At 46.9% G+C, this 27,583-nt stretch overlaps 1 pseudogene; it reads right to left on the reverse strand.

The window, feature by feature from the left end:
- LOC122891119 overlaps positions 1–21,232 on the reverse strand; it is a 52,514-nt pseudogene extending 31,282 nt beyond the window's left edge.
- Positions 21,233–27,583: the final 6,351 nt, after the last annotated feature.

A 27,583-nucleotide genomic window follows, 5' to 3' on the forward strand; every position in this document is an offset into this window, starting at 1 on the left:
AAAAAGTCCATTCTTTTATTATAACCTGATTGGAATGGGATAAATAGTTCATCTTCACAATTCCTCCAAGACATGCGTACGCGAAAGACCAAACATGCCTCTTCCTGTTGGCAGTTAAAATGTACACCAACATAGCCTATTACGAAAAGCACATGAAGTGCCATTTGATTTCCATTCCCGAGAGGTCACGGTCACTGCACAGATGACATCAACATTAGCTAAGTGTGGGACTTCATAGTAACAAAGTTAATGACTGTATCCCATGTGATCCAAATGGTATCAAACAGGTGCTTAGGTCTTGAGCATCAGACCTGTGACATCACCAACACAGAGAACATGACCCTGACCCTGATGGCCCGTCCTCTGCCACTTGCCAGTGAAAGTTTTCAGGGAAAAACGGACGAGAACAAGGGAAGCAGCCACATGCTAGAGTACCGGGCATCCCCCACACTGAGCAAGAAGCTCCTGCCTCCTCCTCAGAGTGCTCTCTACACGATGCCTACAGGCAAGCCCTCATCACCCCCACTTCTGATCAGAATGAGGGCAAGTCCCCCTCTGCACATGACAATGTGGCCTCTAAAATCAGGACTATCTACCCCAAATCTCCATGATTTAGTTAGCAGATGAGCCCCAGAACTGCTCTCATCCAGTATCTCCATTTTCAAAAACAAAACACCTGCTATGGACACAAACTATTTTTGCTAAATACAATGAAGATTTTAAATCATTCTGTAGACTCTGCTTTACATGACTCATTTTTTTCATTGATGAGCGATGAGAAAGCCAAACAACTTGGCTTAATTTCAGGGCTTTAGCATTAGCTACGCAGTGGACAAAAACTACATGTTAGAAACGTTCCCACCGTCATAAATACTCGTAACTGCTTTTACATCACTTCCAAAAAGTGGTTAAGAAGAATCTACAGTAAGTCAATGACTTACTGATTCTTGCCTTTCCCAAAAGTCTAACAAAGACTGGCCTCTTTCTCCTCATACCTGAAGACACTGGGCTTTAGCTGACGGCAGCCTTGCAGAGCAGGTTTTGTGACAGGCGGGTGCAGAGTGCTGCATGACTTCTGATGTGTGACAGCTACTCTGTGCAATGAATACACTTTCAGCCCAAGGGAGGGGGAGGCAGCAAGCAGGGAAAGCGCCAGGCTGTGCTCTCCTGCTTTTGATTTCGGTCTTCTGTGCAGACAAACTGTTCGACCAACTGTTCCACGGATTTGCACAGAATGCAGGTAGAGCACTACACCCTCAGATTCACCACTAGGAACACACACTGTAGGACAGAGGCCACAGAGGGAGGTGCCCAGAAAGCTGTGTCCCTCCCAGCACTCACTGCCTTTCTTGTACCTGTTCCCTAACTAGAACCTAACAAAAGGGATTTGAGGCCTGTACAGGATGTCTGGCACCCAAGGCAGGGCCTGGCCACGGCAGTCATCTCAGGGGGTTCCAGATCTGGCCCCCCGCCTCACCAGATGTGGACCAGGGCAGGCCTGAAACAGCTCCGTGCCTCTCAGGTCCTTCCTCTGTCAAAGAGGTAACAGTCAGACCCACCTCAAAGGACTGTTACCAGAACCATGAGTCAATGCCCATGAAACACACTCACAATAACACCTGGCATGGAAAAACCAATACACCGTTTAAGTGTTTGTACAGGTAAATCAATAATTGTAGGATAAAAGGCTTTCTTTTAAAAGGAAAAAAAAACAGTTACACCATTTTCTAATTAAGTTGTCCAAACCCCACGTATTTAAGAACCTCATATTATAGTTATTTTTCCATTTGCCTTCCCTTTTACTTTTTTTAAATTGTATTTATTTATTTGAGAGAGAGATCACAAGTAGGCAGAGAGGCAGGGGGAAACAGGCTCCCTGTTGAGCAGAGAGCCCGATGGGGCTCGATCCCAGGACCCTGAGATCATGACCCAAGCCGAAGGCAGTGGCTTAACCCACTGAGCCATCCAGGTGCCCCCTGCCTTCCCTTTTATATATCTCCTCTTTTACTCTGCTAAGAGGTATTTCGGCTTTCTTGGTTGTCTTCCAAAGGAAAGACTACAAAATAGTCAACTTCAGAACAGTTTAGAAACAACCAACTACATTTTTTCTTAAGGCTTCTATATTTTGTGTTACATACTGTTTTTTTTTTTTTCCTATCCCTGGAGACAAGGACAACTTTTCTTAAAAGTACAAATAATACACTTATGCACTCATTAGAACATAAATATAGGGCTGAGTGTTTTCCAAAACACTCAGTTTTTCCGTGCAGCATCTTATGTGATTCTTTCCAAAACGTTCTAAGCTGTGCAAACAAGGAGCATCCCCACCTATCCTGCAACAGCAACCCTGTGACCAGTTAGCAGAAAGAAGTGGCAGGTCTAGGAATGTTATGACCAAATGTTCCTCCTAATAAAACACGCAGGCATGACTCAGTTGACTGCTCTGAATTAAAGAAAGAATATATTCTGAAAAATAAACTGAACAATTTAAGTGTTCACTAATGGCTCCTGAACACAATTAAATGCCACTATCCTTCACCATGAAATCCTGTCACTGACTGCATTTTGAGTTAGTTTAAAAACAAAGAGTCAAGCAGGCACTGTGTATGCAAAGCAGATACTGGGAAACCAGTGATAACCTCCAGCAAAAGAGATCTGAATGTATTCAAGGAAAACCGAGAAGCTGAATAAGAGAAATTGTCCAAACGCGCAGCCCAAGCCCTAGAGGAGAGACCTCTCTAGGGCCTGACAAATCCTCTTCATGCCGTTCTCAAACACATGCTCTGACAATAAAATAAGAAGCTGGAAAACTCCTAATCACATGGTCCTGATGAGAGGACCAGAGATATTGAGTTCTACTTGCCAAAGGCAGAACATTCAGCCCAAGAAACTAGACGAATTTTTAACTTAACCGTCATTTGACTTTTTTTCCTGTATTAATCATCTAATGTCATCTAATACATTACTATGAAATAATAAAAAGGAAAACATTTTAATAAAGAAATTGATTTTTACTAGTGATTTACATTCATTTTTGAAAAGCTGAAAAAAGAGCTAAACAAAGAAGTCTCTTCATCTTTGAAAGTGGATGCCTGAATATGTTACTCCCAGGGGAAAAAATAAAGAAGACATTAAAAAAATAACTTGGGGGGGGGCCTGCGTGGCTCAGTTGGTTGAATATCCAACTTCTGATTTTGGCTCAGGTCATGAACTCAGGGTTGAGACTGAGTCTCGTGTCAGGGTCTGCGCTTAGCAGACTGCTTAGGACCCCTAAAAATTCAAACCCAATTTAAATTTCAAACTCACTCCAACAGCAAGGTACAGAATACACGCAGGCTATGCTGCCATTTTTGTAAAAATAGCGTGAAAACGTATGAACAGGAAGTAGTTTGCATTTGTTAAAAAATGTCCCTGGAGGAATTAATAAGGAACTACTCGTAGTAGTAGTTTCTTAGTAGCTGCCTTTTGTGGGGGTGGGGGGTGCTGGCTGCGATAACGGTAGGAGAGGGGACAACTTTCACTCTCTGTGAACCTTCTGAAGCTCACATCATGGGCTGAATTATTCAATCAAATATACTTAGAAATCATGAACTTGGGGCACCTGTGTGGCTCAGTCATTAAGTGTCTGCCTTCGGTTCAGGTCATGATCCCAGAGTCTTGGGACTGAGCCCCTCATTGGGCTCCCTGCTCGGCGGGAAGTCTGCTTCTCCCTCTCCCACTCCCCCTGCTTGTGTTCCCCCTCTTGCTATCTCTCACTGTCAAAGGAATAAATAAAAATCTTAAAAAAAATGAAAGAAAAGAAAAGAAAACAAACCATGAGCTAAACATCCTGCATCTGGAAGTACATGACAAGCCGCTACTGCATACTTCAATCCGGGGGAGCCACACACAAAGCTGACTGGGCTATTTTACCAACTCTGGGAAAACTGGTTTCGAAGAGTTGAAACCTTTCTTTTTCATGACTTGATTCAGCAATAAATCTATTTTCTCAAATTAACTCCCAATCAGAAGCCAAGGCCACACACGCAAATAAAATTCCCTAGAAAGAAATGCTTTCAAGAAAGTAATTTTTTTAACCCCAACAAGCAAATTATAGAAATTCTTCTTGATCAGATTACAACAAACAACCCAAAAAAATGTCTTGCCTAGCTAATACTACTTATCTAGGAAATAATTCCTTACCAGTAACAACCAAGCAGACAACCCGTGTCTGCACTAGACTAAAGAGGGGAAATGACCGGCACTCTGTAAGTCTTTGGTCCTGCCATCAAGAGTACTTGGCTCCTCCTTATAAGGCTGAAATTAATGAGCTGTGTGACTGTGAAGAAGTCACATAACCTCTCTCAACTTTCTACACCACTTCTGAAGGACTGGGATGCTGGAACACAAGATATTTCAGACCCACTCTAACTTAAAATATTGGGACACCTACTCTGTTGTCTGTTTCCAATACCAATAATTTAATACTAAGCTAGCTACAGAATAAAGAAAGGTTATCCCTTCAATAAAAACACCTTCACTATTTAAGACAGACAGACAGACACACACACACACACACACACACACACAGGCTTAGACATGGAAACTCGGACAGAAGACAGAAGAGATTTCCCAGGCTCTATTTTCCCCACATGCTGCCATGTGGAGGCCAGAATGTTACGTCCCCTACAATATTCACGTGAACAATCATTTAACAACATTTCCCCTGAGGACTCTGAGTTGGGGACTATGAGTTGGGAACCACACTCATCCTAAGACACAGCTGGTCATCAATGACCCTCTTCATTCCAGAAAGAGCCACATCATCAATCCTTCACCACCTCCCACCCCATCTGTCCTGTCTCCCTTCCTGTAGGAGGTGGCTGCCCAGCTGGAGCCATCCCCCAGCCCACTCACAGCAAGGCTCGAGCCAGGTTCTGGGCTCCCCAGCAGAAGGTGGGCAGAGCCATGTGCAACATCCCGTGCCTGCTTCAAGGGTTACTGCAGCAGCACAGCCTGCTCCTCCACACCGGCCCTCAGCTGCACCCTCGCGGACAAGCACAAGGATGGTAGGCTCGACACTGGAGGAAGGGGACAGGGAAGAAGTTGGTTCCTGCATGACTGTGAAGAGCAGGGCCATCTGCAGCAGGACCCGTCCCCCTCCAACAGGCAAGCACAACAGAAACAAACCAGGTCTCCTCGTGCCACGGTCCTTGGGGCACCTACAAGAGCAGCTCAGGCTCTGCTGGGCTGACGAGCTGGCCCTGGGCAGCAGGTCCTTTCCTCCACGAGGACCAGGGCCCCTCACGCACACAGATTCAACCACTCAACGCCACAGTTAATCACGGATCTCTTTTCCGAGGAGTTCTGAAATGAAACTGAGTCTGTCGTTAGACACAGGTGAGTAGTATGAAGGAGACAGCGGTACATACCAAACGTGCCATAGAATCCTCTAGGTCCGCTAGTCCCCACGCCATACTTTAGAGATGCCAAAGCTGCCACCTTTGTGGGAGAAAAGTCAGGTCTTAATGCTTTATCTTCAGGGTTCAAAACCGACGTTTCCTACTCTTTAGCCCTCCTCCCAGGGCGCCCCGTTGCCAACTACGTTCCTTTCTTTCTTAGAAGTGTGGCAATTCTGACTGGACATGAAGAGGAGATACATGCAAACACGTAAGGACAGAACTTAAAACATGGAAAAGCGGTGTTAGTCTGATAATCCAAACATGGTTAACTCAAGACCTTTATGATTTTTGGCATTTCTGGGCAGAAGTCTTTCCTCCAAACGGCTCACTGTCCTCCCAGGACACAGAGCCATTTCCGAGGCACAACTCCGACTGTGACCTGGGGGCTGGCTCACAGGGCTCCCTGAATGTCACGGCCCCCAAGCCACACCACACACCCTGACTGCCCACCCTCTCTCGAACCCAGGTCACAACACAGCTCTACCAAAAAAGAGCGATGGCCAATGGCCAGCAGAGGGGGCCCCTTCCCATGTTCTACGTTGGTCTCCTCTCCTGCCCAGTTTTCTAAGTAACCTGTGATTATGCACAAGATCTACTTACCTTGACCCGAGCGTTATCCAACAATCCCAGGAAATTAAAGGAGGCAAAGTTGACACATTTCTTTCCATTCACCACATGTTGTGGCTGGGGGTCTGAGGAAAGAGAGGACAGAAGCAGATTTGAGCAGATATTCACATTCCAGGGCACGTGCTGTCACAACACTCTGGGGCCATATGAGACACAGAACTGATGTCACTCAACTACCCTGGCTGCACACCAGTCTCCTAGCTCTCTGCTCAAACTAACTGATTTCAGATTTATTGATTTCTAGAGAGAGTGTGAGTACACATACGGGAACGGGGGAGAGGCAGAGGGAGAGAGAGAATCCCAAGCAGACTCAGAGCTGAGTGTGGAACTTAATGCAGAGCTTGATCTCATGACCCTAAAACCATGACCTGAGCCTTAATCAAGAGTCAGCTGCTTCACTGACAGTTCCACCCAGGTGCCTTCTTCTTATTATTTTTGAAGTGTAAAATTAGGAAGTGGTATTTATGAATCAGCCACTAGTTTTATTATCAGGCTAATTTGTAGTACTTAAAAAAACAACAACAACAAAGTGGGCTATAATTCCAACACAGATAAATGGCAAACCTTTATTTGATTTTAAAACTCATTAAGAAAGAAGTAGCTAGGGGCTCCTGGGTGGCTCAGTGGGTTAAAGCCTCTGCTTTCGGATCAGGTCGTGATCCCAGGATCCTGGGATCAAGCCCCGCGTCGGGCTCTCTGCTCAGCAGGGAGCCTGCTTTCCTTCCTCTCTCTCTGCCTGACTTGTGATCTCTGTCTGTCAAATAAATTTAAAAAAAAAAAAAAAGAAAGAAGTAGCTAAATGAAATGAAGTACCTTGGGAGAAAATTTGGAATAAGACAAAAATGAAGGAAATATAAAAACATCAAAATCAAAAGCAAGAATGGGCAGAAAAGGTTTGGCTTTATAGTTAAATAGTTTGAAAATACACGTTAACTACAGAAAGAGACAACAGCAGTCAGTGGGCTAGGTTTCCCAGTTCTACAGTTAGTGCTAGAATAATGTGTAAGAAGGATCCTGCCCCAGCCCCGGGGAGAAATAAAGCAACAGGGTGTCCAGTAGCCTGGGAGCCCAGGTCTCAGCTAGGCTGGGACCGCCGACAGGCTCTTGAGATGACCACAAGTGCTCTGCTAATGATACTTTCACAGGAAGACCAGAAAACCCTGCTCTCGGGCTAGATTCAAAGAACTGGTTTTCGAGGAGAGAAACAGACGATTCTGGGCAACCTGGGAAGGAAGAGAATGACCACCAGAAGCAAGTGGACCTGTACAGAAGGCAGGAGGCCTCTGGGAAAAGAACATGGGGCGCACCTGCATTCCAGCTCCTCCTGGCTTCTGAAGCTCGGGGAAGCTTCCTAGACCAGTGAGTCTCTGCTCCTTCATCCATGAAGTCGGGAGAAAACCCACCTCTCCGGAGTACAGCTCTAAGTGCTTGGTCCATAAGAGGTGCTCTCTAAATATTCCTTCCTTCTTCCCTACGGCCTCAAGGGCTTCTCCTTCCAACCACCTGCTCTGACTCTGAACCCACCATGTCATTCAGTGGCCTTCTTAGGTTTCCCGCGTCTGCTGGCATGGAGTCGCTGGCGCTCGGAAAGAGAAAAGATGGAGCCACTATGGAGACAAGTCTGTAGTAAAGGCTGCTGCTGGGAAAGTCAAGGCTGTTCTACAAAAACTAATAAGCAAAAACAAAACAAAATGAAACAAAACCACTAACAGAGAAATCAAACCATCCAGGAAAAGTACACCCCAAACCGCTGAGCACAGCTGATAAGCTGTCAGGAGGCAGCATGATGTAGGAATCCGGGACCTAGTTCCTGTCGGCACCTGGAGCAGGGAAAGGGCAGCTGCGGGCAGAAATGGAAGGATCCCACCCGTGCTCTGCGCAGCTTTGCAGGGATGTCACACTCGGCCTTTACCACGGAACACCAGAGAACGGGACCCTTCAGGATCTCTCGCAGATGCAAATACAGCCAAGCTAGAAAGACAGTTTCACAATGAAGGCATCAGAGGACAGAAGGTGGGAAAATAAAACCCTTCCCAACCAAAAGCCACAACCTCACTATTAGTGAGAGTCAGTAATTAGAAAGTGAACTTAAGTGTTTTAACAGAAGGAGACTAGGATTCCAGAACTGCACGAACAATGGGTTGGGTAGCAGTGTGAGAGCAGCTCCCTAGAGCAACGAAAGACTCCAGAGTCCAAGAGAACTGTGTGCATACAAACACCTGGCAAATAACGGCTGATGCACCACAAACTGCCAAATCGCACACATTTCTTTTTCTATGGAGCAAAATAAAGTTGGATAAACATGCACAAAGGTGAATTCTAGGCATATTAAAAACCGAGAAGATATTTTGGAAGAGGTAACAAAAGAAAATGTGGAGGAATGTCCTCGCGACGCTGGGGAGTATGGGAGGATTTCTGCACAAGTCCTCCCACACACTAAGAGTGAGACCAAAATGGATGAATCAGAGTCAAAATTAAGAATTTAATTGGGGATCCTGGGGGGCTCAGTCAGTTAGGCATCCAACCCTTGATCTCAGCTAAGATCTTGGTCTCAGAGTCGTGAGTTTAGGCCCTGAGTTGGGCTCTGCTGTGCATGGAGCCTACTTTAAAAAAAAGAGAGAGGGAGAGAATTTGGTTCAGTGATGACACCACAGACAAAGCTCACAGATGGGCAACACTTACCGAATACTTCACCAAACCGAAGATGCTATGGCCATTTTTAAAGGAAGGAAAACTGTGATGAAAACAGGAGGATGTTTTCTTGTGATCTTACAATTTTTGAGTTTACACCGAATGAGAAGTTCTATTAGGTATCTCAGACACAGCTTTCTGTCACACTACGTCTGCACAACTAAGCGAGAAAACATAACAGAAATCCATCAACACATCCCTAACAGCTCCACTGGAGCCCCGGCTGTTTGCTCCACGCCTCCAAGTCACAGACCGCATGGGTGCACTGACAAGACCCCTCTCTGCTGTCAGGAGCACCTCGTGTTGTGCAGGGTGCTCCCTCATCATCGCCAAGCTTGCCCAACAGGTTAGCGTCTCCCACACCTCAAATTCTGATGCTGAACTCTCTCCCTGGACTGAATTCATCTTTCCCCCAGTGGAATTGCATTTCTAAAAGCCAGCTGCAACCACCCACAGGCAGGAATCTGATGGAGGGAGGCTCAAGCTTCAGTCACTGCAGCCTCTGCTCACTGGCTGGGAGGAGTCTGGACCTCTCCCCGACCAGCCGCTGGTTTCCCTGCCAGCAGCGCTCACAGCTCTATGGAGGAGTCAGCGGTAAGTGCAGCCAGGACCAGTTTACAGTGACAGAGACAAGGATGTCCCTGCTGACAACAACTCTCAGGGCCCCTAAGATTCATCCCAGTTCAGAGATCTGACGATAGGAAGAACATGAATGTGTGTCTTGAAACTGACATACAGAGTACTACACTGAAAACGGACCACAGAAGAAAAGTCTACAAGGCACATGGGATTCGGGCTAATCAAGACACGCACTAGGAATGCAGTGAGACGAGGTGAAGACATGAAAAGGCATTCACAGAATGGGAAAACCCCAGCAGCTCCTAAGCAGATGAAATGATACTCAAAGGCCCAAATAATCAGAAAATTACAAAATAAAACAATGTTGCCCAGCAGGGCTGTGGGAAGCTGGGCCTCCATATCCCAACTCAGGGGAGCAGAGATGGATGCATCACCAGGTAGGGAAGCCCCACAGAGAAATGAGACAGGCGTGTGTCAGGACCTACTGCTGGCTCCAGAGACTCACACAGATGCACAAGGGACCAGTAATCACCAGATTTTGTGTGGCAGCGGGGAGTGGGCGCAGCTGAGGGACCCAACATGAGCAAAGCGGCTAAGTACACAATGGAGGCCTACACAGCAGGAGGAAGGAAAGAGCGAGAAGCACATCCAGCCCTCCCCATCCAGTCTGCGCTGAGTGAAATCTCTTCACTATCCCTTAACGCCAGCTAACGTTCTATTTCACTGTTGGTTTGTCTGCCCCAGAAGACCTACAATTTTGATTCACTGTATGTGCTCAGCACATTCCTGGGACACAATGAGCACCCAAACATATGTTAAAAAAAATGAGTGTGAATAAATAAGAATCAGAAAGAAGTTGGAGCACAAAATTAAAAACATACTTCATAAAACATTAAGAGGTATTCCAAAGGTAGTGTGACAATGAACACTGGGAAACTGCATGAAGCAGACTTGGGGTGCTGGAGGGGAGGTTGCGGGGAAGGCTGGAGGGGAAGCTGAGGGGAAGCCTGGAGGGGGAGCAGCATGGTTCAGTGCCAGTCACAAGAAGAACTAGGGATTCCAGGCCCCTCCCAGAGGAAGCAATCTTCAACTACAGCCCCTAAACGGGAGAGAGGGGCACAGCATCTCCTATAAGAGACCCACCAGCCCTGCAGCTCAGCCAGCGAGAAGCCCTCATGGGCCTGGACTCTAGCTTGCCTCCAATAAACTTTCATTAAAACAACCCCTCTCGGGGTGCCTGGGTGGCTCAGTGGGTTAAAGTCTCTGCCTTCGGCTCAGGTCATGATCCCAGGTCCTGGGATTAAGCCCCGCATTGGGCTCTCTGCTCAGTGGGAAGCCTGCTTCCTCCTCTCTCTCTGCCTGCCTTTCTGCCTATTGTGATCTCTGTCTGTCAAATAAACAGATAAAATCTTAAAAAACAACAACAACAAAAAAACCCTCTCAACAGCCTCCTCCCTCAGAAAATGACATTCCTCTCCCTTGTTTGTTGGACTTACCCATGGTTTAGCCCTAACTTGCTGGTCCCAAATTGTCATTTTTATTCCCAAATGAATCCATTTTTATTGGTAAAAATAACTATTTTTAAGGTTAACAATACATGCATAATAAAAATAAAATGCATCATTTTAGTAATTCAGACATATAGGACATCAAGTGATGACTGAAAGTTCAGTGGAAGTATTTCAGGGGGCGGTCAAGTGGGGGCCTGGGGAGAGGACGAAAGGAGACAAGGTGTAAAACAACAGCGCTGCCCGGTGCGGGCGCCGACCAGAGTGGAACGGAGGACAGGGTCAGCACTTGTGTCCTCAAGGCCCCACGTGGAGAAACTAAGACGGAGCATCCACCGAGACAGAAGACAAGACTTTGGTAGAACTGAGTGAGAAGCGGGACCCAAGCAAACACTGCCTGCGGGGGAAACACAACCCCACACGTGCACCATCATACACGTCTGTACTAAAGGCATTTGGTCCACGCTACCCGAGAAACTGCTTCAGGCCAATTCACTCAGAAACGGTAAGAAGAAATGAACAATTACTAACGAACAATAACCAAAACTCACTCAGTTTGAAGAACTCACTGAAGACAGGGAGTTTGGGACTAAAAATCTAGGCTCAACACAACAAACAGTGCGACGAATGCAGACATGTTAGAGGGAGGTGGAGGGTCAGTAACGCGTCCTCCAGCTGAGCAGCCCCTCCACGACTGAAAGCTGAAGCCGGCCCCCATCGTGCCGACAGAGCTGTGGGGTAACTTAACAATGGGGAATTGAGGTAGGCAGGCAAGCAGGGCAGTGAGCATGAAGCCGCTCTGTGCCCAGTCCAGGCGAGCCTTGCCCTGGCTCTTCGGTAGCACAGGGCATGGGGGCACAGTCACAGGGTAGTCATCTAAACTGGGGTCTTCTGCAGGCCAGTGATCCTGACCAGTTACCTACGGTGTCTTCTTTAGGGAAGATCGGAACAAGCCCCCGCCCTTCTGGTCAGGGCATACGTTAACCTCCATGGGGCCCAGACCACAGAGCCCTGGCGAGGTCACTGCATGGGCATGAAATTGGAGGGCCAGAGATGGAGTCAGTGTTGTCAGCATGCCTACCACACAATTACTAAGAGGAAGGCAAGGCCGATTATATCTGATACCTGAACTGGACCAGCAACAGGAAGGGAAAAGAAGAAACAAAACTCATATTTCAACATGCAGGTCAAGAATCCCAAACATTAACAAAACAAACTAGCAACGTATTAAAAACTAATCAAACAGCCTTATTCCAGGTATTTAAGAATTATTTATGAATAGGAAGACCTACCAGTGGCCTCTGGTAAAATGAACAAAACCCATCAGCCTGCGGTCCCTTCTAATGGAACATAAGATGCCTCCAAGGTCTAACTATCTGATGCTACTAAGACCAGGATGCAGGGAGGGACAACTCCTGGCAAATGGACAGGTTGTATATGAGAAGTCAGAGACCAGAAAGAAAGCTGCACATGAGCCAGCAGTGAGCAGCTCAGCCGCTGCTCCTGGAAAATGACCCCCTCCCACCCCGTGGAACAGTTCCCTGTGAGCACGAGGGCAGCTGGAAATCTGGTAAGCAGCAGCCACTCGCTCAGATCCCCTTCCTACTCTGCAGAAATACAGCAGAACTTCCTCCCTGGAAAAGCCTGAGTATAACTTTAAGTCCTACAGACAGCTGCGGGATGGCACTGTGCTAAAAACAGGAATCGAGTACAAACCCACATGATGAAAAATGGGACGCCGAGCCCTCCTCCTGGAAACAAAGAAGGAAACCTGCATAATCTCAAATCAGGGAAGGATTGTAAAACCAATAAAAAAGCACAAGCAACAAAAGAACAAAAAAGAACTCTAGACTTCATTAAAATTAGAAACATTTGTGCTTCAAAGCACACTGTCAGAGAAGCAACAAACCCACAGAATGGGGGAAAATATCTGCATGTCGTATTTTTTTTTTTAAAGATTTTATTTATTTATTTGACAGATAGAGATCACAAGTAGGCAGAGAGGCAGACAGAGAGAGAGAGGAGGAAGCAGGCTCCCTGCCGGGCAGAGAGTCCGATGCGGGACTCGATCCCAGGACCCTGAGATCATGACCTGAGCCGAAGGCAGCGGCTTAACCCACTGAGCCACCCAGGCGCCCCTGCATGTCGTATTTTTGATAAGGAACTAGTATCCAAAATATACAAAGTGTTCTTATAACTCAATGATAAAAAGACAAATAACCCAATTAGAAAATGGGCAAATGACTTAAGTAGGTTATTCTCCAGAAAAGACGCTCAGCATGAAAAGATGCTCAGCGTCATTAATCATTGGGAAATGTAAATCCCAACCATGGAGGGTACCACTCCCCACCTAGCAGGATGGTCACAATGAAAGACAGCGTTGGCCAAGACAGGGAGAAATGACAACTCTCACGCATTGCTGGGGAGAATGGAAAATGATTCAGCCACTTTGGAAAACAGACTGGTGGGTCCTCAAAGCAAGTTCCCACAAACCTCAACAATTTCATTCTCAGGTGTATATTCAGGAGAAATAAAAACATATGTCAGCAGAGGAAATGTGTACATGGAGGCGCCAGGGTGGCTCAGTCGGTTAACTGTCTGCTTTTGGCTCAGGTCTTGATCCCGGGGTCCTGGGACTAAGCGCCTGCAGCTAAGCTTCCTGCTCAGTGTGGAGCTGCTTTTCTGCCTCCCTCTGCCCCTCCCCTGCTTGTGCATGCACACTCTCTAATAAAATCTTAAAAAAAAGTGAAATTAAAAAAAAAGTACACAAATATTCATGGGAGTTTATGCACACATATAATTTTTCTCCTTTCATATACTACAGTGGAAACAACCCTTAATGCCCATCAACTGAAGAATGTACAAAGTATGATATATTCAGAGTGAAATACTGTATTATTCAGACACAAACCTGACACAAGCTACTTTGACATGGACAAACCTTGGAAATGTGATGCTAAATGAAAGAAATCAGACACAAAGAGCCACATACTGCATGATTCCTTTAAAGTCCAAAACAGGCCAACACACAGAATAAGTAGGTTAGTACGTGTCACGGGAAAGTAGATGGGGAATGGGGGGCACGGGGGGTGAGTGTGTGTGGGTGTGCAATTTCTTTCTGGGGTGATAAAAATATTCTGTGGGTGCCTGGGTGGCTCAGTGGGTTAAGCCTCTGCCTTCGGCTTAGTTCATGATCTCAAGGTCCTGGGATGGAGCCCCACATCGGGCTCTCTGCTCAGCGGGGAGCCTGCTTCCTCCTCTCTCTCTGCCTGCCTCTCTGCCTACTTGTGATCTCTGTCTGTCAAATAAATAAATAAAATCTTTAAAAAAAATTCTGAAATGAGACAGTGGCAATGGTTGCACAAGTCTGTGAACATACTAAAACCCACTCAATTGTGGTGAAATAAAAGACTGAATTTCATGGTCTGAGGATTATGTCAATAAGGCTATTATTGAAAGAAAAAAACTCTCCAAGTTAAGTAAATTCACTTACTCTTGTGTTAACCCAGTACTGAATGAACAGCACTAGTGCGTTCACTGAAAAGTAGCTACATTTTTTTCCTACAGATTTTATTTATTTATTTGATGGACAGAGATCACAAATAGGCAGAGAAGCAGGCAGAGAGAGAGGGGGAAGCAGGCTCTCCGCTGAGCAGAGAGCCGAATATAGAACTCGATCCCAGGACCGTGAGATCATGACCTGAGCCAAAGGCAGAGGCTTTGACCCACTGAGCCACCCAGGCGCCCCAAGACAAGCAGTCTTTATGAAGAAAATTACATAGCTTTACTGTAGGACATGAAAGACCAGAGTGACACACCAGGCACATGGTAGTTTTCCCATGAATCCACATCAGCACACTGCCAGTCACAACCCGACCTCATTTGTTGGTCAAATGTGTAAGTTAAACAAGCTCACACTGAGGAACAGAACTGCAAAGAGCCACGCAGTTCGGAAGGACAAGGAGGTGAAGGGCTTGCTCTAGTCAAGGCCTATTCTTACACTGTGCTATTTATGTGAAGTTCTGGCACCAGGAGAGACAGACATGCCGGCAGAGGAGAAACAAAGCCAAAAACAGAGCTGTCAGAAGGGCAGGCACTATACAGAAAAATGGAAACTTCTACTCAGTAGGTAAACAATGGACAAGTCAATGCAAGCTGGGACAGCTGATCACCGTACTGACACAGGCACATTTGACCTCGGGGGGCAGGGAAGGACTTCTTAACCACGGCACTGATGATGAGTAAGTCCGAGTTCAGAACGCATAAAAATTCTGGATGACCACAGCAACACACGGAGTGAAGAATGCAAACCTCCCTTCCATCAGTGCAGGAGATGAAGGACACACTCAAGAGAAATATGCTGCATCACATTTTTAGACAAAATACTCAATAATTTCATAGCGTCAAGGATACGTGTTAAAAGTATAAATAGAGGAACACCTGGCTGGCTCAGTTGGTCAGGTGTCCGACTCTTGACTTTGGCTCCTGATCACTGGGTCTTGAGTTCAAGTCCTACATCACACTGTGTGCTCAGCGTGGAACCCGTTGAAGGTTCTGTCTCCCTCTGTCCCTCTCTGTTCTTGGGCACGCTCTCTCTCTCTCTCTCTCTCTCCCTCTCTAAACTAAAGAAATAAAATCTTTTTTAAAAAGGTTTAAATGTTAAGTGAAAGACATCCACCAACTTCATGAAAATGGTTGTTCTTTGTGGGTGAGAAGAGTAAGTGGTAAATTGGAAGGTGTTTCTTAGCTATAACCGGAACGTTTTATTTCTTTCTTAAGGTAGATTTGAAATAAAGATAGCAAAATGTTAATGCCTATTTATCCTGCATGGTGGCTTTACATGGGTCAGATATTTCCTACAAACTTAAAATACTTCTTAATTTAAGAAAGCATACATGGTAAAGTAAAGACAAGCAACAGAAGAACTAAACACAAAGACAGATCACACCTTGCAACAAGCAGGGAGAGAGGCAGCACAAGGAAGGTCAAGTTTCAGAACTCGAACTGTCAAAGTCAAATGCTGCTGTCTATAGCTACCTCACTAAGCAGAAGTGTGAGCACACTATTCATATCTGGTTATGAAGGTAACCTACAACAGATCTAAAATCAGAAACAATGAAGCTGAGAAAAAGCAGGAGCACTGCTTTTCATTTCAAGTCTGTCTCACTATTTTTTTCCCCCAATTTATTTATTTTCAGAAAAACAGTATTCATTATTTTTTCACCACACCCAGTGCTCCATGCAAGCTGTGCCCTCTATAATACCCACCACCTGGTACCCCAACCTCCCACCCCCCCGCTATTTGAAGTATTACCAGGAGCATGTATAATTTCACAAAACAAGGTTTTTGTTTTTTGTTTTTTTTTATGGAAGAAAGGGACAAACTGCAATGCCCAAACTAGAGACCATAAAACTGTCCATACATCCTTAACAGAGTCATATATTCGGCACTAAAAAACAGTTTCTGAGCTTCCGAGATTTCTCACTGTTTGATTTCTGCTAGAAATACTACATAAGCCTCTGTATGCTTTGGCAAGTATACCTACAGGAGAGCAAATACACATCCTTCGAGAAGCAAACCACTTTACCCTGAAACGACGTTGTAGTTGAGAGCAGGATGGTCTTTCGAGATGGGAGGAACAAGAGGTTCTGGCTGCCACTCTTCAATCAATTCTTCCTTTTCCTACGGGAGAGAAGGAAACAAAATACAGCAGGGTGCTGGTCACTGTTTTGTTCCCACACTTCTGTTAAAAGCAACCAGTAGGTTCCTTATCTGTTCCTGAACAGCAGCCCGCGAGGCCACGTCACGCACACTGCCCACCTGTGACCTGGGGCCAGATGTCAGAAGCATCTCAGGATCCCCTTGTATTCAAGAGACTGCAGATCTGTAAAACCAAAGGACACCGCATCTATGTTGCCAGAAATAAAACTTTAAAAACAGGTTTTTTTTCTTCCACAGGTTTTAGGGTAAGGTGTCCACGATTACTAAATCTTGCTAAGTTCAGCTTTCAGAGGACAACTCTGAAGTTATGTCTAATCATTCTCTTAAAAAATATAGGTATGTGTGGACTGCCAGCTTTATAAACAAAAATTCAAAATACCAGGAATGACGAACCTCTTACAAAGCTGAGCTAGAAACCAGCCACCTGATCATTCATAAGGAGTTCTGAAATGCCAAGAGAAAAAGATGAGACAGGACCTTTGCCCCAGATGGCCCAATCTTACTGCAATACTATCCAGAGTGTTCCACGACATGCTAATCTCACAAGGCAGTCAGAACAAAACGGTGGAGAAGAATCTGTGGCCAAGGTGAGGGCATCTCTCCAAACAGAGGTTCAACTATCCACTAGCCTAGTAAAGCCTACGTGAAATCATATGATAAGACATGCCCTACTCTGCATTAAGCAGATTTCCCAAATATATTTGCCCTAAGAACCGTATGCTTCATGTCCTTTGGGGGACACTGCCTGACTGTCCTACAAGGAATATGAACGATCAGGACGGCGGCAGCCAGTCAGCACAGCATGGGAAGTGATCACCACGCTGCTGCCTTAATTCTGCCCCATCTCCATGTTTCACCCAGTGCCGCCTTGTGAACCAGAGGTGTAGAGATTTTCATGGAAAAACCTTTCTCACAGTCATGGGTCTCCCTTAACATCCTGGCCCAATGATACAGGGGCTGGACAGGGAAAGGGCCCGAGGGACGGAAACCACGGTGTGGTCAGAACTGCTCTTCCCTCCTGCACTGGAGTGCCATTCCTAGGTGCTCCCACTGAAGTGAGAGGACAAGCTTCTTTTCCACAAGCCTCCCCAACCTTCAGGTGAACGGGACGCCACGTGGGCAGTGCCACAGTCCCCTAGACACTTCTTCTTCCTAAGGTTTGCCTGGCTTGGGCTTGGGCTGGGTCCCTTACCACAGAGAAATTCAGTTTGGGGTGGGGAGGTGGGAGAATTGTTTCCTACTCGGAATTTCCTTCATGAAGAACCCAGGGAAATTTTTGTTTAGGTTTCAGAACCAGTGGTGTTCTTCCTGAGCAGCTCACATCACTCTGCACGTAGATCATCGAAATCCTGTCACTGTCCAGGCTTTCCTCCTACCATCTGTCCCTAACTCTGCTGCTTCCCTAACACAGTGCAGCGTTCTGTGGCAGGGTGCCCCTCTGGGTGGCTACTTTACCCCTGGCTTCTCCACGTTCTGCTTCCCTGATATTTCCTTTCCCTTGATTGTTTACGTGACAGAAAATATTTTAACATATATAGATGAGCCACCACAAGTACTTTTTGGAAGGGTGTACGAACTGCAATCATACAGTGAGTAATAAAAGATTTAATTTCTAACCTTGACTATAAGATCAGATCGTTCTTGTAATCTGTACATTTTAGAGAACAGAAGTCTGATTATCCAGAGAATTAGAATGCCTTCCAAAATAAGGCAGTAAGCAGGAGCCTAAGAATGAATCAAAAACCAAAAAAGAAATGAAGTAAACACTTATAAAATCTGCACATAAATTGTGATGCACTCATATATTGCCTCCCATTACCTTAAAGCTATTGCTTCTAAAGATTTATTTTCAAAACTCCTTTTATTTCTACTAATTCCTCTCACCATTTCTAACAGTCAGCAATTTCTCCTTCACACAAAAAATCTGATAGCACAGCTTTAAAACCTCCATAGGAAAGAAATTTAATTCTTAAAATAAAATCGGATGTAGAAGCCCAAGACGTGGAACAATATCAACTATCAGATCAGTTGGATAATGTACGTTTCTACTGGTGGGAAAGGACAGCAACCAACACATCACAGCTTTGCTAGCCTTCTTCCACCCCAGTGAACCATGGATGAGTTAGGAGAGTTATCTGAAATTCAGTTTCCACAGTTCTTGGCGTTTTGCACATCTTACTCTATTTTCCATATCCCTGATAAGGCTCTTTAAATCCTTCTTGGAGGGCGCCTGGGTGGCTCAGTAGGTTAAGCCTCTGCCTTCGGCTCAGGTCACGATCCCGGGGTCCTGGGATCGAGTCCCGCATTGGGCTCTCTGTTCAGCAGGGGGGCCTGCTTCCTCCTCTCTCTCTGCCTGCCTCTCTGCCTACTTTTGATCGCTGTCTGTCAAATAAATAAATAAAATCTTTAAAAAAAATAAAATAAATCCTTCTTGGAACACAGCTGAGAGAAAAAGATTTTATAAATGCCTAAAGGAATGGCAGAGTTTTTTTTTTTTTTTTTTACAGCAGTTCCCCAAAAGTACACAGTGTGTTCCACGTCAACAGGCATAAAGACACCTCACTGAAATTATCCATGCCAGGTCTTCTTTCCACTGTACATTTCTAAGATAAGGGCTGGGGTGACTTCTGTCTTTTGTACAACTAGATACACTAAGTGCGTGTTGAAGATTCCACACAGTGACTAAACCCCAGTCAGCTATAGAGTGATCTACTCCAATAAGCTGTCAGGGAAAGCCATTTAAAAGAGGTATTTAGAAATGTAAACACAAGTTATGTGCAAACATTAGACAAAAAGAAAGTGAAGATGATTCACCGCAGTTAAAAACAAAAACCCAGAATGCGGAGACAGGAAAACTGCAGACAAACTGATAGGTTAACTTTTATTTTTTTTCTTTTTCAGTTAAAAAGTTTTATTATGGAACATTTCAAACATATGATAGGTTAACTTTTAAGTCGATAGACAATTTTCTAACTACACACATATGTTACATCCACACACTATTATTTCTCTTTTGGGTGTAAGACCCCTCAAATTCTATACACTAACTGTAACAAAACTGGGAGCAAGAATGGAAATCTCTGTTTAAGAAGATTTTTAAATATACTGATTTCCCTTGAATACAATTCATTTAAGAATAAGGACTCCAGTCTAAATATTCTTTTGGTTTTCTTGGAACATATGGGTGGCTCAGTCACTTGGGCGTCTCCTTTTGGCTTGGGGTCATGATCCCAGGGTCTTGGGATCCGGTCCTGTGTGTGTGTGTGTTGGGGGGGGGTGGTCCTTGCCCAGTGGGGAGCCTGCTTCTCCCTCTGATGCTCCCCCTGTTTGTGCTTGCTCTCTCACAAGTAAATAAATAAAATCTTTAAGAAAAAAAACCCATTCTTTTGGTTTTTCTCAGCACTTGTACTCTAGTAGGCAAGCAACTCGCTCTACAAAGAAACCGTAAGAAAAACGGAAATACCGATTGTCTACTGGATTAATCAAAATCACAAATGCGGCTTCTTTTCCTGGAAATGTTCCATCCAAGAGAATGCCTCACTCCTGATCAACTGTGCAGTCCTCACAAAGGAAGCAGCAGCACAGAACAGGAAATTGTTCATTTTTTTAAAACGTCCACGACAGTGGCTTTTATCTCTGTTACTAAAATGCGGATCGTACTGGCCATCGCGTACATCACATCTGTTCTGTCAACAGTTTTTCAATAGTTCTGAGAAGTCTCGCAGGGAAGACAGCTGTCTCCCCTGCCAGCAAGCAGATACGTCAGCTTTTACAGACCTGTCCGAGGAAACCCGGGATTCCGGGCACTGGCACGGGAATTCCCACCTTTCGTTCCCGGCGCCCTCCCCCGCACCGACGCCGCGCCGTCACGCCGCACAGCCACCCCGCGCATGAGGCTGTGTAAACACAATCCCAAGTTACGGGCCCTTCACTTCTAGCCGCGTGGCTGGCGGGCGGCCACCGCACCGACCCCGCGGGGACAGAACGTCTGGAAAGTCCTCCTGGCCCGGGCGGCGGAGCTCCGCGGACGCCGGTGGGGCGAACGCTCGCTCTCAGACAGCGGTTCTGCTGCCGAGCCGCCCGACGCACCTGAAGCGGCCGGCCGTTCGGGAACGCGAGCGCTCCGCGTCCAGGGACACGCAGGAAGGGCACGTTTACCGGACAGAAAGTGGACACACGGGGGAGAACGGCGACGACTTCATATTGCCCTCCCCTCGGCTTCCGGGACACCTCGCGCCGACAGGAGCAAACTCCCGCACTCGGTTCCATCCTCCCGTCTGCTCCGCCTCCCGAGCACCCCAGTTTCCTGAGGCCGACGGACCGAGGTCTCCCACCGCAGCTTCGCCACCCCGATTCGCCACCCGTCCCCGCTCGGGAGCGTCAAGAGCACCCTCGCCCCTGCGCCCCGCGCCTGTTTCCCTCCCAGCGCCGAAGGAGACCCTCGGTTCCCGCTCCGCCCGAGTCTCCCCGCGAGCCCCTCCAGCCGGAAACGCCGGGGTCGGGGCACTACGCAACCAGCCTCGCCCAGGACCCGTCGCACCCCGTAAGGCCCGGTGTGGTCGCGAGCCGCTGGAGCGCTCAAGCTCACCTTGTAAAGCGCCTGCACCATCTCCACCAGAACCCACTACTCCGCAACGGTCGCCATGGACACCACTGGCGCTGTCTTCAGTGGGGGGGGGGCGCAGCTACGTCACGCGGCGCGGCGCGCCGCGCAGCCCAGTGGCTTAAGGCCTGGGGCGGGGCTGGCGAGCGGGGGGCACCGCCTCCCAGCGCCTGCGCGCTGGAGGAAAGCGAGCGGCTTGCTTCACAGAGGCGGTGGGTGTGGGCCTTGGGGTCTTCCCTGTATCCGGGAGAAGCGGGAGCAGATGTTCTAAGGCCGTGCGGTCGCAGGACCGCTTCCGGGCCTCCGGGAGGGAGGCTGACAGTAAATGCCTGCCCTGCACTCGCAGGCCTGCTCTTCCCTTCTCCATGACAGAAGGAACCCACGAAGGCACTTTCCTAAGTAAAAATTATAGAAATGCCCAGAAACGTGGCCTCTCCTGTAGCACTTGCAGGTTTCTTTCTTTCTTTCTTTCTTTTTTTTTTTAAAAAGATTTTATTTATTTATTTGACGGAAAGAGATCACAAGTAGGCGGAGAGGCAGGCAGAGAGAGAGAGGGAAGCAGGCTCCCCGCCAAGCAGAGAGCCCGATGCGGGACTCGATCCCAGGACCCCGAGATCATGAACCGAGCAGAAGGCAGCGGCTTAACCACTGAGCCACCCAGGTGCCCCCACTTGCAGGTTTCTGCTCGGACCAACGCTGGTGGGGCGAGGTTCTCCAGCAGTGCAGCATGCGGCTTCCGCTACCTCCGCGGGCTCCTGCCAACGCGGTACAGCTTCTGGAACTTTCTTGGGCTAGTGCGGACGCGGTGCGCGGGCGCTGGCAGCCGATGCTTCAAGCCAGCGGGCCGGGGTCTGCGGCCGCACGTGTCCGTGATTGTCCCGCAGCCTTCCTGCTTCGGCCTCTCAGCCCCGCGTGTCTTATCCCGGGCAGGCCTTGCCTCGGAGCGCCGCGTCCCACATTCGTTCCGTTCAGGTGCACGGACTCGACCACGCACACACCTGGCTGTCCGCCGCGGCCCCCCGGACCGCAGAGGCATGTGGGGCTCCTGCCCTCACACTGACCTCCGCCTCCACACACCGTGCTCCTGGGCCAGTAGGGCTGGCGGCCCCGGGGCGTTGCGGCCCTTCACGCCGCGGGAAGCACAGCCAGGCTCTGGCTCACCGACGGGTATACTCCATCTTTCTGGAACTTTCCCCAGCTTGATGGCGTTTAAAGGACATCTCACTGACTTCTTTCTTGATGCTTCTGGTTGTCCGTGACATTTAACGACTTCTCTTGGCATGTGCAGCAGTTCCAGGAATCACCAATTTGCATTCTTTGCCCATTTTTCTTTTGGTGACTTTCATCTTCTTACGGATTTACAGGAGCTCTTTCTACATGCTGGGTATCTCATATTTTTCCCGTTTCATAGGTGACATTTTTGCCTGGTTTCTTTCTGGCTGTTTACGTTGTCTCTGTCACACCTACCTTTTGGACTTCATGTCATGTGTTACACTGTCCCTGACTGCCTCTGGATTCAGATCCTGCTTGCGAAGGGGATCTCCGCGGGATCTGTGCTATCCTCCCGAACTTGCGTCAGCCTGTTGCTGTGCACACTTAGCTCTTTAACTACTCTGTTACATGTCCTTTCCTGGCTCTGCGGAGGTATTTGAGTGGACCCTTCAGTCTCCTGCTCAGATCTTCAGCAAAACGTTGTCCAGCCACATCCTGGGCCCTCTCTCTGTCTGTCTGTCGCGGGTACCCCCTCAACAGTGAAACTACTCATTTTTCGTCCCTTGCCATATGGATAAGCCAAGATTCTCCTGAGTCATCAGGCTGATTTTGGTTTTGCTTAACCATACCTGCTTCACCTTAACCTCTTTCTTCTCCCATTTCAATACAATCAGCAGGAAGGGACCTGCCTTACCTTACATGCTTTGCTTAGAAACTTCAGCTGATTATTCAAGTTCATCACCGACAGGTTCTACTTTCCCCAGGACTGCGGGACACAATTCAGCCAAGTTCTTTGCCGGCACAGTGCAAGCATCACCTTACCTCCAGTCCCCAATAACACGTTCCTCATCTCCTTCCGAGCCCTCAACACACGTCTGTTACATCCATATTGAATAACATGCTGGTTTTGACGAGCTGTGCATTCTGAGAGGACAACCTCCTCTCCCATGCTCTTCATTTCCTTCTGAGCCCTTACCAGGCTGCCTTTAAAGTACATATTTTTACTAATAGTCTCTTCAGAAAGAGACTATTTAGGTTTTATCTCTCGTGAAGCTCAAAATTCTCCCTACTTCCACCCAATCACCTAATTCAAAAGCCAGTTCCACAGAGGGGGACATTTGGTACAGCAGCACTCGGCTTCCCAGGACCAAAATCTGTAGGCGTTTCCTAGGGTGGCTGTAACAAATTATCGTACCTTGCGTTGCTTAAAACAAGAGAATTTAGTCTTTTAGAGTTCTGCAAGTCAGAAGTTCAAAATCCAGAGGTCCGCAGGGCTGCATTCCTTCTGAAGACTCCAGGAGAGAGACTTCCCTTGCTCCCCCTTCTAGTTCTGATGGCTCCATGGGTCCCTTGGCTTGGGGCTCTATCATTCCTGTCTCTGCCTTCACCTGCACAGGGTCTTCTCCTCTTTCTCTAAGTGTTTCTCCTCTGTGTTTCCTATAAGGACACTTATCATCAGATTTAGGCCCCTGAAGATAGTCCAGGATGATCTAATCTTGGGATCCTAAATTACATGACAACCTCCCTCTCTTCCTGATTTGACCACTCAACTAATCTTGCATAATATTATATAGTTATTGTATAACACTATATAGAATACTGTATAATATATCACATAGCCAATATTATATACATATGTACAATATAGGTTGTACATACTACAACATGAGTGCCTAACATTCAGCCTCAGATTGCAGAAGCATCCATTTCAAAAGTCATCCATCCCGAATAATCATACCTCCAGCTGTATCACACAGTGACTAGCCACACAAGCAGGAATTAGGCTGTCCTCATGGGTTAGGGTTAGGGCTTCTCAGAAAGCCCTGGAGACACCTGACCACTTGGGTGACCCCGCTTCTCCCTCTCCACACCCACATTCCCTAATATTTGCAAACTGTGTATCTGATGAGAGCTTAATATCCAGAATACATGAAGAACCGCAACTCAGTAACAAAACCGAAACAACCCAAGTAAATAATGGGCAAAGGACTGGAACAGACATTTTTCAAAACAAATAATGCAAATAGTCACTAAGCATATGAAAGGGTGATTAATGTTCCTGAATCATACACTTGAAAGTGGTTAAAGAAGTAAGTTCTGTCAGGTAAGTGTTTTACCACAGTAAAAAGCAAAAACAAAACCCCTACTATTTCTTTATATGAATATATTTATCTTTATGTAAATTAACTTTTTTTTTCAAAATTTCCAACTTTTGTCCTTTTGTGCTTCATCGTGGTAAAATTTCTATTGTCAGCATTTCAGCCCACTAATTCTATCTTGTATCCATGCAGCCTGTCGGATCAGTGGTTTCAACTTGAGTTTCAGTGATCGTTTCTAGGAATGTTAATTAGAATTCATGTCATGCATTCATCAACAGGTATTTCCTGAGCACTTCCTTCAGCACTGGAGTCACAGGACACCGGACAGGTGACGTCCCAACCTCCTGGAGGTTACAGGGTCATGGGAAGACAGACCCTAAATGTATACAACTAAAGATGTGGCTTAAGGTCATGAAATGCTATGTGGGAAAGGACAGTATGGATGGAGATAAGGAATTGTAGAGAGTGGACAGGACAGACCTCTCCAAAGACATACTATTTGGACAGAACACTAAAGTGAGGGAAGGAGAGCCATGAGTGTTTTGTGAGGGAGTGATGCAGGCAGAGGGAAATAATGGGGAAATGGTCAGAAGGTTCACAAAGCCCCAGAGTGTGGCTGGCGTGGGATGAGCATGGCTCTTGCTCAGGCCCCGGCAGCAGGGGTGGGTGAGGTGGGGGGGTTCTCATGCCTGACACAGTTTGAAGGTGGAGCTGATAGGATTTGCTGCTGTGAGGTGGGAGAGAAAGGGGATCACGGATGCCCCACTATCTCCCGCCTGAACTACACTGTGTGACTGCTGTCCCTGCTTCTAAGAAGGGGAAGATGGGAGGAGAGCAGCTTTGGGAGTGGGCACTGGACCCCCATGTGGATGCGTGCCAGGGGCAGCTGGGTGTTCAGTTTTGCAGCCAGAGGAGAGGTCAGGAATCGAACGGTACAGGCTGATGGTCTAGTGGCTGGAAGAGATTCTGAAGCTCCAGGGAATGAGTGCAGACATGGGAGAGAAGAGGCAAGGGCTTCTGCCTTGGGGTGCCCCTGATCTACTGAGGTGGGCTTTCTCAAGACGCTGCTGCCAAATGAGAGCAGACAAGCAAGAAGTCAGTGTGGGACAGCTCATTCAGAAAAGAAGGGGAGGAGATCGCCCCCAGCAGCCGGGGGCAGGCCTCCCCACCACGTGACCATGTCAAACTGGATGAAGGGGAATGGACTTGGGCGGGTCTGTCACGCAGCAAATTGAGGGGGAAAAGACAATTATGCTTGCCCAGAAGAAAAACGTTACAGAAATCAATCACTGTTTGGTTTAGCAATGAGCCACAGTTTGAGTCATGTAATCATGAAAACATGCAGAATGACCTTTTAAAAAATGGGTCCAAACGACACTGAGAAGATGGGAGCTGGTGCAGTGTGTGCACGGAGTGAGTCGAGACCCCGGGATCCTTGCCTTTGGCAGTGAGGGGTGGCGGGTGATAGTGAACTGAAAGCTTTGCAGATGGCAGGTAGCATGCTGATGAAACCTGGGAGGTCTGTGCAAGAAGTAACTAGAAGAAATGGTTGGCTTTTGGATTGAGAATCTGGGGTGGGGAAAGGGGGACCAGGACTGATTTTTTTGGTTATGAACTTTGTGCTTTTAGTTGAGTTCTTAAGCTATAATGTCTGTACTACTTGGGGAAAATAAAAATTAAACCAAAGTGTATTTTTCATTGTCCTTTATAATTCCTCACCTAACCTGGTTCGTGCTGTGTGTCAGTCACTGTTACTATTGATTTATGTGTAGGAACCAGTGAATTACCATGGAGAGATTTCAGTTTAGATCTACAATCAAAAAGATTTGTTGGCATAATAAAATTAACTAAAATCCCTTAATCTTCCCATAACCCAACAACATGTCAGACATGTAGTTTTGTATACACAGTTTTTTTTAAGCTTCTATTTATTTATCTGAGAGAGAGCAAAATGAGAGAGATCAGAGGCAGAGGGAGGCACAGACACACCGCTGAGCAGGGTTCCTGATGCAGGACTCCATCCCAGGACCCTGAGATCATAACCTGAGCCCAAGGCAGATGCCCAGCTGAGCCCCCCAAATGCTCCTGCATACACACTCTTGAGTCCATTCCTGCAACTCTTCCTTTAGATAGTTTCTCAAGGGCTTTCAACTCATTACTGCTGTATCGTGGCTCTAAGTCAAGTCATGCAGACCGCTAAGTTTACAGACCACTTGTAATCCATCCCTCTGTTCATTTCTCCCTCTTTGCCCCAGGTCCCCACTTCCACTCCCATCCCTTAACCTTCTGGGTACCTGCTTTCACGTCTTTAAGTATATTTGCAGCCTTGCGCAATTTATGGAGTGATGCTCTTCATTCAAATAATTTGTGAACAATTTTTAAAGTGCGGTTCAGGTTGTCCCTGGAACGCTCAGGTTCTGTGGATCAACAAAGCCACTGGAGATCGGTTCTTCTGAGAACTTTGCTCCATCACCCACAATATTCCCTTCTTTTAAGTCCAACAGCAAGATCGTCTGAAGAAAACTACTCGGCTCCTTACTGGGCACAAGACCTCAGTCAATGGTAATCAGTTCTGAATGATCCCATGTTCATGTCTGGGTGAAGAGAGATGGGTTTCCTGGTATTTTTTCTTAACAGCAAGGAACCAGCTTTCTTGGGATCCTGAGAGCTCTGCCCAAGTCTTCCTGGCCCACAGGGACTTAGGTCTTCCCATTCCTGACTCAGTCAGTGTAGAGCAGAGAAGGGATGACTCACGGCTATACAACAGAGGGACAGAATGGATATTGGGAGCTAATCATGATACTATAAATCCAGCTTGCTTGTCCTCCATTTTATCCTTATTTGGGTTTTCCTCCAACCCAGTCAACACAGCAATCATCTGACCATGGCACCCATCACTTCAAATGCTGTGATGGTGCAGTGTCTCATCTTCAGAGATGGCCACTGCACGGAATTACACCTCCTGCTAGTCTCACCTTGAGTTTGGCTTTTCTGTCGTTTGCTTTTGACCAACGATGCTGTGTGACTTCTGAAAGTACCTCATAAAAACTTTGCTATTTATGCCTGCGCCTCTAGGAATACTCCTTTTTAGAGTACTCACT

Source organism: Neovison vison, chromosome 12 (genome assembly GCF_020171115.1).
Source record: "Neovison vison isolate M4711 chromosome 12, ASM_NN_V1, whole genome shotgun sequence".
Classification (NCBI taxonomy): domain Eukaryota; kingdom Metazoa; phylum Chordata; class Mammalia; order Carnivora; family Mustelidae; genus Neogale; species Neogale vison.